This window comes from Gymnogyps californianus, chromosome 4 (genome assembly GCF_018139145.2).
Source record: "Gymnogyps californianus isolate 813 chromosome 4, ASM1813914v2, whole genome shotgun sequence".
NCBI classification, from domain to species: Eukaryota; Metazoa; Chordata; class Aves; order Accipitriformes; family Cathartidae; genus Gymnogyps; species Gymnogyps californianus.
In genome coordinates, this window is record NC_059474.1 from 25,088,313 (window position 1) to 25,102,275 (window position 13,963).

Genomic DNA, 13,963 nt, shown 5'->3' on the forward strand with positions numbered 1-13,963 from the left:
GGAACGGCAGAAACAACGTGTGATGAACTGACCCAAACCCCCATTCCCCATCCCCCTGCGCCACTCAGGGGGAGGAGGTAGAAAATTTGGGAGTAATGTTAAGCCCGGGAAGAAGGGAGGGGTGGGGGAAGGTGTTTTTAAGATTTGCTTTTATTTCTCATTACTCTATTGTGACTTGACTAGTAATAAATTAAATTAATTTTTTTCTCCCCAAGTCGAGTCTGTTTTCCCCATGATGGTAATTGGTGAGTGATCTCCCTGTCCTTATCTCGACCCACAAGCCTTTCACTTTATTTTCTCTCCCCTATCCAGTTGAGGAGGGGAGTGATAGAGTGGCTTTGGTGAGCACTTGGAGTCCAGCTGGGGTCAATCCACCACACTACTGTATTGCAATCCACCTCATACGACACACCTAAAATTTCTCTAAACGCTAAACTTTGACATTTCTGTTAAAGGCTCGAAGTAGCTGGCAAGTGCCAGTGAATCATACAATTCTGGGAGAAGGCTGACTGCTTGGTATTTGCACATACAAACATCAATTTGTGATTACACAGGCTGTTGCATCTTGTGATTTCCCTACTGCTCCAGCAATGTGCAATAGATACAGCTCTTTCTTCAAGTCCACCTGTGCATACTTATATTTTAGTTACTGTTGTTCTTCTGGATTCACTGCACCCATTATTTTCCTCTTTCAACCCCCGCCCCCCACCGCTTTAATAATATAATATAAACTTTAAATATTAATCTAAATCTAGAAGTTATTAATCTAAACTTTATTAGTATTTAGACTATTTAGAATCCCTGTATGTCTTGCTGACAAATCTTAATTGTGATACATATTGTTAGTCTGGATATTTTATTTTCAGAGGTCATGTATTCGCAACATTTCCAAATCACTACTATAAATGAGAAAATTGCATTGCAAAAGAAAAGATGAATAAGAATAGTATTAATTAATTTGATTCATCTATTCAGTAATGTCTCATCCTGTAGGATTATCGTTTTTTAATTGTAAGACAGAATATATGAGGAATTTAACTCCTTCACTGTGACATAACCATCCTTTCCTTTTTTAATTTTTTCTATAAAGAAAGATGTTTTCTAAATGTAAACTGGCTTCCTATTAGTGGAAAACATTATCACACTTTTCTCAGTGCCGTAACACATTTTGGCATCAGATCTTTTGTCATCAGTGCCTTCTCTTTGGGAGTGAATATTCTGCTGCAGGCTCAGCAGAATACATTATGATTGTGCTTCAATGTATGATGGTACTACAAATAATGCTGGAAATATTGCAACAAATTGGACAACAATATTGCAACAAATTTTAATACAACTACCAACATTCTGCCACAAGATGGCCTCTGTGTCCAACAAAAACATAATGCCTGTATTTCACATGCTGAAAAATATGTGAATAAAATACTGCTAAAAACTAAGAGCCATCTATAAAGACCAGGATACTCCACTGTACAGTATCATTAACATTAGTGCAAAGCAGCAGGCATTGTGGGCGTTTCAGTAGCATCTATACAATGGGAACAGCTGCATTCAGCCTCCTCTTCCTAGGAATTTGAGATTATTTTTTACATTAATTGAATGGTAAAATTATATTAAATTTGCTCACGTTAAAAGCTCATTTTTATTATTAGCAAACACTACTCAAATGACTAAATAAACCATATATTTTATTAAAGATTGGGAAAAGACTAATAAGTTAGATTAAAAAATAACAACAATTTTTGATATAACAATTCATGTTCTTCTCTGAGGAGATAACCTTTAGGCCTGCCAGTTATTTTTCTCTTGCAGTAACTCTCACTTACAGTCTGAAACTCGTAACTAGTCCTGCTGTGGCCCAGCAAAGCTGAGCTGGCTGGTGATGTGCATTTCCTCTGCCTCCTCATCTCTCCCACCGGTTCTGCCTTGTGCTGGGCCTTTCCCTGCTGGCTGCTCTAGGTAACCTTCACAGCTTTTGTTCCCACTTTTTTGTTATTTCATCCCCTGGAAGAGCATGGGTAGCATTGAGCACACACTTTCTCAGCTCACAAAAACATTTTAACAGAGAAGCATATTTAAAATGCATGTTTTAACAAAAAATTGTATAAACAACACATGCAAAACAAACATGCGTATGCCTGCCCACTTTTTGTTTCTTTTGCTCTAGCAGATGTCCACAGAAGCACCCTCCTTGCCTAGGTCTCCCTGACCCCAGGGACTCCTGGCAGGAGGAGGGAATATATGGGGGGTTTCCCTTCATGTTAGGTCTCAACCAACAGGTTTATATACAGGTACATTTTTTTATGCCAATTTTTTTCTCAGAGAAGAGATTCTTCCCCCTCTAAAGTTCATAGGCTGTAAACAAAACCTCCAAACAAAACAGGTTTCAGACCAAAATGTGGCCTTCTGTGCAACAGAAAAATGACATCAGCAGCAGTGAGACCCCAAAATGTAGCTCTTTATGGCTAAAGTAAATTAAAATCAAGCTGTAGCAGAATCCAAAGAGACCTTGTCAAAAAGGGAGGAGCCGTGGGACGTCAACTGAGACAGCTCTCAAGCCTTATGGAAGGAAGAATATCTGACTACTCTGCTTCTTTCCAAATAGCAAATGCCAATCACAGGCTGATATGACTGAACTATTGCTGTGGAAAATCCAATTTCTTATCTAGCATCAAACCTGTCATTTGCTTTTCATTCTATCAAATATTGTCTCCTAAATGAAAGGGTTCCGTCAGTGAGATTTAGACTCACTGAACTGCAATCAAAATGTAGGAAAGAATGCGTTCTATATGGGACAAATCTGCTTCTGTGCTATGTGTTTTTATTGGCTGTAAAAAATACACAGGACTGAGAGCAAAATCTAAGCTTTATTGCTTAGAATGAGTATGTTTTCTACCCCTAAATAAAAGGTGATGCTGCATGTTTCTGCTAAACAGTGAAGGCAACTGAACAGAAAAGGAGCTAAGATAGGAAGCCAGTTGCTCATAAAGAAATCACCTAGACAACTATAATTTGGCTGACTGAATACAGAAGCTAATTGTGTAAATACTGAACAGTTAAGCAGAAAAGAAGGGAAGAAGCACATGTATTCCTTTTGCGTCATTGTTACAGGATGGGTTGCCAACTGCATCTGAGACTGATGAAGTGCAAAGGTATAAAGCAGACTTTGCATATTCAACATTTAAAATACAGATTCTCTTTACTTAGTGAAACAGGGCTCAATAAGCAGGATCAGTAAGCTGTTGAATACAACAGATGGGTTTAATTAAAAAAAATTAAGATGGCATTTGATCAATATCCTATCCAAGCCCCTTGCAAAAATGAGTTATTTTATGCTCTCAATAGTCCTGGGAGAAGTACTGTTTTCATAGAAATAACTCTCTGTAGCAAAGTCATCTTCAAGCACGAGAGTCTCAGCTTAAAAGCTGCTCCCAAGTAAAGTGGGAGGGAGTTCACATGCAGAGCTGGTTGGTGGGGGACCCTCAGTAGAGGCTCCTTCCAGCTCTTCTCAACAACTCATGTCAGTGAGCTGGTCTTAAGTGCAGTGAGCAAAACCCCTGAAAGGGCAGGGACACTGAGGAACCTGGCATAAAATAGCCCAGTTGAAACCACTCCTTTATTTCCATATAATCTTTACTCTAAGACACAACAAGAATTCCTTGAGCATCTCTGATGCATCTCAGAAAAGTTGTCAACCAAAGAAATGCATTATCTGCAATTCCTCTGGTTCTAAGCAGTAAAGGAGCTTGAACGTATGTCTGAGTACTGAATACCAGGTACCAGCCTGTTTCGAGACTCCTTCAGAGTCTCCTTTTTCATTAAGATGCTAGAATATTTTCTGTAATGACTCTACCTATCCATTAATTATGCAATCATTATTAATATATCAGTAGAAACAAGGTCTTTGCATGATGCTCTGAAAATATACTTAGGAGGTCTCCTAATAATTCTAGATAGTGTAGACATTTGGAAAAGTGCAAACGCACCTATTTCAGCTGATCTGAAATTGAGTTGAATCATATCGTACACAATGAATGTTATGGAGCTGAAAGAATTTAATGGCAACTTTCCTTGTGAATAGATATACATTTTTCTTCAGAAAAGAAGAATCATTAATATGATTACTAGATAAATTCTAAACAGCAAGTGCAACTTTAAGGTTGATTCCTCATATTGTATTTCACATGCTCCCAGGAAACACTCAGCAGTCTCAGTCATCACAACAACATAATCTACAGGAAAAAAAAAGAAAATTCCCGAACACCCCCCTGCCAAATACCCAACTCAATTTTTGCAACAGCCTGCATCATTTCAAGATTCTGATAAACTGAAAAACATTGCCTTAGTACTTCTATTACTTTATTAATGTCTTATTTTAATACAAATTCAATTATAATCTCACAATTTGAGGAGCTCCCTTTGTTAATACAGTCTGATAGGAAAATAATTTTGTCATATACTATTAGAGGTTAACAAAAGGCTTGTTATGAATTAGTAATCTACTGTAATATTGTAATAAATCATAGTAAAGCTCACAAGAATAGAAAAGCAGAGTCCATGTTTCATCCTTTCTCCCTGAACAATGAAAGTATCATAAATATAAGAAAAATTATTCTATACTTCAATATGCAAGTGTAAGACTTTGTCCTTATCTATAGTCTAAGTGAAAGAAAACCCTTCATCATTACTGTTGTAACCCTATTCTTACTCTTTCAAAAAATTCATATGCTTTTGAACTCCCCATTACATATATAAATTATTTATGTCACAGTGGGTATATCCCCTTGACGGAAGATTTTCCAAAGCCGTATACGGGGTCTTACATGCCTAGATCTCACTGACCTTTTTTGTCCATTGAGCACCTACCACATCATTGTTCCCATTAAGATCTTTTGTGCTGTAGCTTCCCAAATGAAAAAATGGTGGCTCTTCAACTTGTTAAAATACTTTAAAATCCATACATAACCTTTATCATCATTACACTCTATTTAGGAGTCCAATTTTGATAGTATGACTTCCAGAAATGTTATCACCCATTTTAATTTTGGCCTTTGGTCAGATTATGGCCAGAGCAGGCGAATTACATATCAGAAGCTGAAAGAGCTTAATAGAACTGGAAGGATTCCAGCCAGGATTATGATGATTACATGCCAGTTTTGTACTGCAAGTGCCAATTTAACCAGCAGATGTCGCAGAAGAGCTTCTACAAAGATCTATTTCTCGTATTTTCAGACCTGAAATCAATATATAAAAAAGTCACTTCAGTAAGACAATGGACGAGAAATTCCTGAAAGACTGTTCATTATTTACTTGTCTTTTAATGAGTTAGCCCCTTTTAGAGTCTTCAGAGGTGAAGGGATGCAAATCATTTAAGATGCAGATATTATGCAATCAGAAATAGGAATGCTTTCTTTTTCTAAGTGTTAACAGTAATACTTTGTTAAGATCCATGTCCATGCCTGAGGAACTAAGGAAAGGAATAAAAAAAGATTTAAGTGGTATAGAATCAAACGTGTAAAAATATTTTGGAGTATTTTATTTCTAGAAAGAAAGAGGAAATTATTCTGTACTGAAGAAACTCATAACAATATCAGAAGTTTACTGTCTCGTATACAAACAAAACAGAGTTTACTGTTTCATATACTTCCAAACATTTTAAAAACTTTTCGGGGTGAATGAATAATTACTAATGGAGATAGCCAGTTTATGTTCTCCATTTTTTTTCTTATGGAGTTTTGATGAAATGTCATTCAGAGAAAACAAAACGCTACAAAAAATCTGGATGTTTTTCTGAGAACATCTGTCAAGCATTAAATTAAGCTGATACAATAACAGATTTTATGGTACTTATAAAACTAAATCCAAATGGTTTCAAGAATACTTTAGCTCATCTCTCTGTTTACACGCACAGAAACTCCTAAAAGTCTTAGATTTTTATCAGTCTGCAAGTAAAACAGTGAAAGCCTTCTGCTATTTTTTTTAAACTACGTGGACATATTCTGAAATCTTCCAGAAACAAATGCTACCAAGAGCTGTGCATAGAGCTGAATGGTTTAGAACAAAACAAAGAGGAACACAAGGTAAAACTACATTGACGCAGCATGCAAAGTCAGCAAAGCTACTGTGGGTTTACCGAACCATTTCTACTGAATTTATTCTACCCTTGGGCTTTGCTTGGGAGTCTTTTTGATTCATTCATTACATACTGTATAAATACTGTGAGTTTTAATCGAGCTGCACATTTTTCTCATCAATGCCATTCCAAATGTAAATATAATCCCAGTATATACTGAGAAAATATTTCTAAGAGGGGCAGCAAATTGTCAGTGCCAGTCCAGAAGAGGTTGAGGAGACCTCCTCTGCAGCATAGTACATAGTTCTGCTCATGTATGTTCAAAAAGAATGAACTTAAAGTGCTGAGTCTCTTTGCTGAGCCCTTCTGCAGAGAAGGAATAGTTAAAAGATCATGGAAAAGGAGAAGAGATCTTGAAAGGAAGCTAAAAAAAGCTTGTCTAGCCAGAAAAAAGGAAAATTTGAAAAATTATTTTCAGTTAGATAAACACAGTACTGGTTCCTGAACATAAACATAGATGGGGAATTAGAAGGACTTTCCTAACCATCACAACCTTCCAGCAGGATTAATAGGAGAAAATACCTAAAACATTTTAAAAAGCAGTTTTTAAAGTTCATGAAAGATTTTATAACAGCAGTCTTCAACAGTGGAGAACTGAAGTCACAAGGAGAGGAATTCTCTGTCCATTTTTGTGTTCCTAGATTATACAGACAGATATAGACTGGACAGGAATTATCAACATATCCTTTATACCAGTTGCTCAATCCACCTCATCTTGCAAGCAGGCTCCTGCCACTCCTTCTCACGTTACACACTGTGTACATGCACAGACACACATACACACACCTAAACCTGACAAGCAACTAATAGCCTCAGTTCAAGTCTAAAAAGGTGTAAAATTAATCTGATTTATGCTTTCCTGGCTGATAATAAACTGCTGTCAAGTCGTTGTCTCTTCTTTTTCAGTGACTGGTAACCATGGCTACACAATGTAATAAACTTAAGTGATTCACAGTGCTGTAATATAGGGTGTGTTTATTGTAACTGATTTTGTTATGAAACCCCAAGAAAAAAACAGTAATTCAGGGTGAAATGGAAATTAGCTACTAGTTAAAATTTTGCTTGTATTTTAATAAAAAATGCATGCTTTGTTGAATGGCATAATTTCTTTTCCTGAATAATTTATGACAGCCAGTCTGTCCCATTGAAATGTTCATATTAATTTTAATGAGCTTGTCAAAGCTATTCTAGCCATTTTATGTTTAATAGATTTAGCTGGGGTAATATTTTAACCTCTTGCTTCTTTTAATCGACATAAGAATCTGTTTTATACAAAATAGCTTCTTGCTTCTTTTAACAGACATAAGAATCTGTTTTATACAAAATAGCTTCTTTATTTTTTAATCTATAGATTACCATCTGTAGTTCATTCAAATAGTAGTAACATTATGATTCTCTATACTGTAGTTTATATTTCCATATCAATTTAAAGTTTTCCTCTGCAGGAAAAATGAATAGAAACTTGGAAAAAAGATAGATATTTAGTTAATTGCCCTAGGGGGGAAAAAGTGTTTCAATTACAAGTTTTTGGAGGTAGTATTTGGATTTACATTAATGAGTTTTTTCTTAGTTTAAATTCAAGGTAGCTAAACATTTTCACTTTATTCTGAACAGGCTGGGACACATTTGATGCGCATATTTTTGTTCTGTTTCCCATTGCGTAGCTGTTTATGCTTCCATCCAATAATTCTCTACTTTCAGCTGCTTTTTGTCACTAAAAGTCATTTGACCTATTGATCAACAAACAGCGTAGAAACTGATAGTATAGATACCATCATTCCAATTTCACATTTTCCTTGAATGCCTTCTTCACTGCATTCATGCTGACCTCTCGGAACATCAGTATTTACCTGCAAACCTTTTGTTATCTATACTTACCTGGGTCAGGGCCAGGACCATACTCTGGTGTAAAAGATACGAAAACTCTATTTAAGAACTAACCGTAGCAGTTTTATGTAGAAATGTAAGAAGCAGAAAACAAAAATATTATTACTGGTACGTCCAAAGGGACAGGAACATGCATCCTTTGGCTGAAACATGATCCAGTTTGGATTAGGTGACTCAGTTCATGAGAACTGATCCATTTCTGTCAACTATTTCTGAACTACAGAAACATTTTAACAACTTATTTGTATATTCATCATTCTGGTCATGAATGGAAATAATCTTCTTCAAAAGCCCACAAAATTCACTAGATGTTTCTATATGGCTTGGCTGAGCTAAATTTCCATACCTAACACCCTAAAAAAAGGACAAGGAGATAATTTCTACTAATTCCTATTTTATCTATAAGAAATTAATTCAAAATCCTGTATCTGTACTAGCCTCAGAGCTGCAGTCTTAAAATCTGAGGCCAAGTTTTGTAGACAGTATCTACTTCTAGCTTATTCTTCTACTGCTAGCTTTTAAGATTTTTTTTTAAACTCAACACATAAATTTATGATGTTAGTCCCTGACGATGATAAACATGTATGTCTGGGATATGAAGACTCATTCATCAAATGGACATTCTGTTACCTGAAAATAGACAGGGGAGCAAGAGCTCTATTAAAAAATTATATTATATAGAACATTAGTGTGAAGTTTTTAAAGATTAAAAAAAGGGTAAGAAGATTAAATTGAGTACAAGGAACTAGTACATTTTTGGATGAATTATTGTTGGAAAGTGATTGCATAATTGATTAATGCTACTTCTGTTTTAATAGGTTTGGTAACAGCTTGGTACAGGCTCAGATATCAGAAGTGGAAAAAAACTTCAGATCTTTCTTACAGTAGTGGTCCAATGTGCTCAGCGGTGGAATGTGTTCAATAAAGGGAGATTCTTAAGAGGAAGAGAAGACTTTCTATCACCCATGGTCAGAGAAAATAATCTAGAAATATCTGTGGTAGAGGGAGGACAGGATGTGGTTCTACTACCATATATGTGCAATCCCCAGTAGCCACAAGGACAATTGTTGTGGTTACAGTGCAAGCCGTAAGTACTTGATTTTTTAATTTTTTTTTTAATTTATGTAATAGTGGCAATAGCTCTCAGAACCTGCTTGCACTTGTGCTACAGTTCAGCTACTGTGAGCTGTGAAACAGGACAGAATCTCTTAGTGACACCAAATAAAATGCTGATTCCTTGACAGATAATTTATTACAGTCTTCTAGACTCTTGAGTTGGGGAGAATAGAGATAACATGTAACAGACAAAAATGCCTTGAGAACACGCTTTCATGAGATGCTTCAAATATGCATATGTTGTTATAATGTTTTTAAAATAAAAAAGAATGATAGCATGCAATGGGATAGCAAGTATTTATTTTTTTCCTCTTTGCCATGATACTATTACACTGCAATAAGGAGTTTAAAAATGTGTCTCCACAGGCCTCTAAGTCCACTCCTGGGCTACAGGATGGTTTCTTATTGTAAAATGAAGTACAAGGTGAAAAAACATAGATGTAGAATAAGTTGCCATAAAAGTCTGTATGATATGAAAGAAGGTGAATTTATCTTCCACAAGGATTTTAAACTTTGAATCAAGAAAAAAATAAATTAGTTAAAGCATACAGTTCTCCCCTTTTCTCTAAAAAATTTAATTTACATCTTAGCATGCAACCTCTAAGACAAAAAAGTTCAGGTGAAATCTTTCAAATGAGCTTGTTAACCAAAGCAGAAGGCTTATTCTGGCAATTTTTACACTTGCAATATTTTTTGTAGTCTGCTAAAGTACAATTCTGACTTATTTTTTGTGCTCATAATTGATGCTGTTGGGTCTTCAAAATCTGTTGCAGACTTCCTTCTTTTACTATACTGAAAATTATGATGGGATTGCCGCCAACTTTATTTTAATGGGTTTCTCTTTGTAAGCTACATTTGCAATTTAACTACCAGTGTTTAATGGATCTCAAATACTAAAAAACCTCTAAGTCTTACTAGATAGCCAGAATTACAGCAACTCTGAGGCTGTAAAACAAGAGAGCAGTTTTGTGAGTTGCCTTAAAAAATAAAACAAAACAAAAACAAAACCAAACCAAAAACCAAACCAAAAACCAAACCAAAAACACTATCATCTGAGAAAACTGAGATTTAGAGATTCTGGAATTTGATTTTCCAGTGCACTGAAGACACTTGGTACTTGGAGACCGAGTGCTTATTTCTGGTCACTCTTTGTCCATCCAAGCCTCATGTTCACAGGAGAGCGGTAATGCTGTGGAGCATGATCTCGATGTGTAACAGTAACTGGGAGCCTGGGCAAACTCCATGTGCCTGTGCAAGCTGGAATCATATTTGTTTGCACTACCATGATGTTGCTTAGAAGCTTGAAAAAATTAGCATCTGCAAGAAGTAAACCAGCATTTTTATTTTTTTTTTTTAATGTCCTCATGACAGTAGAAATAGTAAGAAGGGAACATTTTAAGACAGATATTTTTTGTTAAAGGGAAGATGGGAAAAAATGAAAAAAACTCCCTTAACTATAATTGCCACAATAAGACTCTGCCAGAGACAACAGTGAAGCTCCACAGGCCTAAGGTGTCCACACGAATAAGAACATCATCCAGAGTTACATTAGGGTAAAATAAAATAGCCTGGAACATGGCTAGGCCATGCTTCTGAGCATAAACTGTACCACTAACAGCTTTGCATTAGGAAAATACGTCATCACAGCATGCCATAGCAATTCTTTCCTGGAGCAATAGATTATGGCCACTGTCAAATTAGACCAGAGGGACATTGGTCCTATGTTGCATGTCTGACATTCCTGAGTTCCAAAAAAACTTTAGTGAACCTGTAGGTTGAAACACTCTAAAAACAAAGCTGAACTACACTCTATTTTGTATATTCTCTTACATAGCCAGGCAAGTATTATCATTCAATTCAACATTTCCCTCAGGGAAGTGGGATACTACTCATGGAATAAACTGATGTATAGTATCTGCCATGTCATCAGATCTGTCCTTTAGCATTTGGTCCATAACATCTGCACTGAACAATTTTTTTCTTTCCTGAACATTTTGCCCGCATTGCACTTCACAGAACCAGTACAAAAACAGTATGATTTTGCACATCAAGATTGCATAATACTGGATATGCTTTAAAACAACAGAGTAAAGGCTGACAGTAAAACCTTAGCTTTGTCATCTTCTGACTTGAATGCTTGTCACGAAATGCTAAATATACTGTATAAAAAAATAATTGTAGTTAAACAAAGTGGAGCAAGGAGCATCCACTGTAGAGTATTAATGTAAAGCTAGCCAGTCAGTTAATGTTTAGGAGGGCTCAGAAAAAAGAGAAGGAGAGTCCCCAGGAGAAAAGGAACTGCCTAAGGGGTAATAATCAACTTGGAAAAAATCCTTAAAGCAAGAAGGAAACTAAAGGAGCATAAATACAAATCAAGATGACAAAGCAAATGAAGTGTGACAGGGAGCAAGAGGAGAAAACAATCAAGGATCAAATTCTATTAAACACTTTCATTAATGTTGTAAAATACATAATAAAGAATACACTCTAAAAATAGTATATGACACCAAGACAGGAAAGGTTATAAGCACTGCATCAGAATAAAAAATTGACCTTGGAAAAGGTATGATGGAATTCAATGCACAAGTGTTATACTGGGGAAAAAGAAATAAAATGCAAAACTTTAAGAATAGGGGGAATAGCTGATTAGGCATAAGAATTTAAATATATATATTTTTTGATTGCTATTTTAATTTTTGAATGTTGAAAGGAAGCCTTTTAAATTTTAAATCTTATCTACAGCAAGCACTTCTATTGTGTTTTTATTCTGAACAACTCAAAAAAGTCTTCTCTTTTGAGAGAAATGAACAAAGCACTTAGGGTAATAAGTTTCCTTGTTCATGCAGAAAAGAACTTGCTTTATGGAAATTCCATAAGTAAGTCTAATTCTGCCTCTTTCTGACGGTAACAATGACTTCAGCCTTATTTTGCATATCTTCAAATTCTCTTGTTCAAGCCAGTCTCAAAAACTAGCTGAAAGCTTCATCCAAACATTCATGTTTACATGGCAGACAATTGTAAGCAGGTCATCATATGACACTGCTGTAGATTACAAATGTGCCTCTAAAACAAATTCCTTGTTCCTGGAATTTTCTCTTTGAAAACACAGCATCTTTACTGAAAACTGCAGTGAAAAAGGCTTCTCCAGGTGGCAGTTCCATCCGTGTACAATATCCCTTCCTACAGTGTTGCTCTTAAGTTCCTACCACTGCTACTTAAGGGTATAAGCAAAAGCTTTTGTCTGGAGAACTGATTACTCACTATTCTGCAGTATAAACACAGAATATTTCCATTTTGAACACTCCTAATCTCCCAGCCCTGTCCCAATTACCCTGGATGCCAAGATTGGCATTGGAAAATATTCACTGAGCAGCTCACCCTTCTGCTACTTCTTAAGAGTAAGTGATACACCCTAGAAGCCCTACTTCTACACATAGGAAACTTTAATATCATCATTGACATACAGGTATTTTTCCACGGCATGATGCTGTCACTTGGCCAGTTCAACTCGCTTTATACTCTGGTTGAATTTAGTAAGATGCATGAACCGCTATGACTCAGCAGCAGTTGCCTTGCATCTTTACAGAGTGTTCAAACACTTGGTATGGGAATGAATCCTCCCTGTACTCCAAATTCTGCCACCCTACTAAAGGGATGTTCAAAGTACATATGAAGGATGATTCAAGATGCTTCATGGGTTATTCAACGACATACAGTTCAGCTTGAACGGAAGTATTGGATTTTAACAGCCATTGCAAAATTTAAATAAATACTTTCTTTCTTCCTACCAGTCATTTTCCCTTTAGAAGTTTTGCAGGGAAAAAATAAGAAAAATAATGTGTTAACCACTACATAGCTCTTTTTCTATACAAAAGATTGTAGCAGGCACAGACTTTTTTATTTTCCCTTTTGGAAGCATCCCAGATAGATGTGCTACTCTGGAGTCAGAATTTACAAAGATTAACACCCCTCTCCACCGTCTTCTGAAAACAATTACATGAAAAATAAAAACTTTCCAAATAATATTTGAGAGAATATAAAACCACTCAGGTATCAGATTTATGAATAGGGGTTTTTATCTAGGACCATGTCCCTACCTGGTATCAATCACTGTGCTCCACTAGTAGCTAAGGATCTAACCCACAGCTCTTTTTCTTTGTAATATGCTCTACATTTTGCTTCCTGCATATAATTGCAGGTCTTTTGCATCTACAACCAGACAGGAGTTCTGCCTTTGCATGTGAGAAACTTAGCTATCAACTTAATTTCCTATGACACTAAACCACTAAAGATCAAGGAAAATTAACCATTAAAACATTAATATATGTCTTTCTCAGTTAAAAATCATTAAGCATCATTATCTTAGAGGGCTCACATATTTCTCACCTTCACCCCAAGCTCCTGGTCACACATATCTCTCAAAGATTTCACTGAAAGACAGAATGTTAAAAAAAGTTCTTAGTGAATACAAAGGTGATATAAAATATTACATTTATTTCTTCCAGATAAAAATCCAGCAAATCATTCCCCAGATAGCAGTACCAAAAACCCACTTACTTTCTTCATTTCAGAAAATCATTATCATTAAAACAGTAGCAGCTTGGCCAGTGATAACCACATGACAGAAGTACGGATGTCCTTCATTCCTTTAATCATATATTTAAGACCTATCTCAGAAAAAAGATCAGGTTTCAAGAGAATCTTCCAAAGGAAAGAAAATACTTAGAAAAGGATATTAAATATTCACTGATCTTTAAACAAACAGCTTTAAACAAAGTTGTTGTTCAGAAAAAAGAAACAAGTATTCCAGAAACAGCAGCAAAGTTC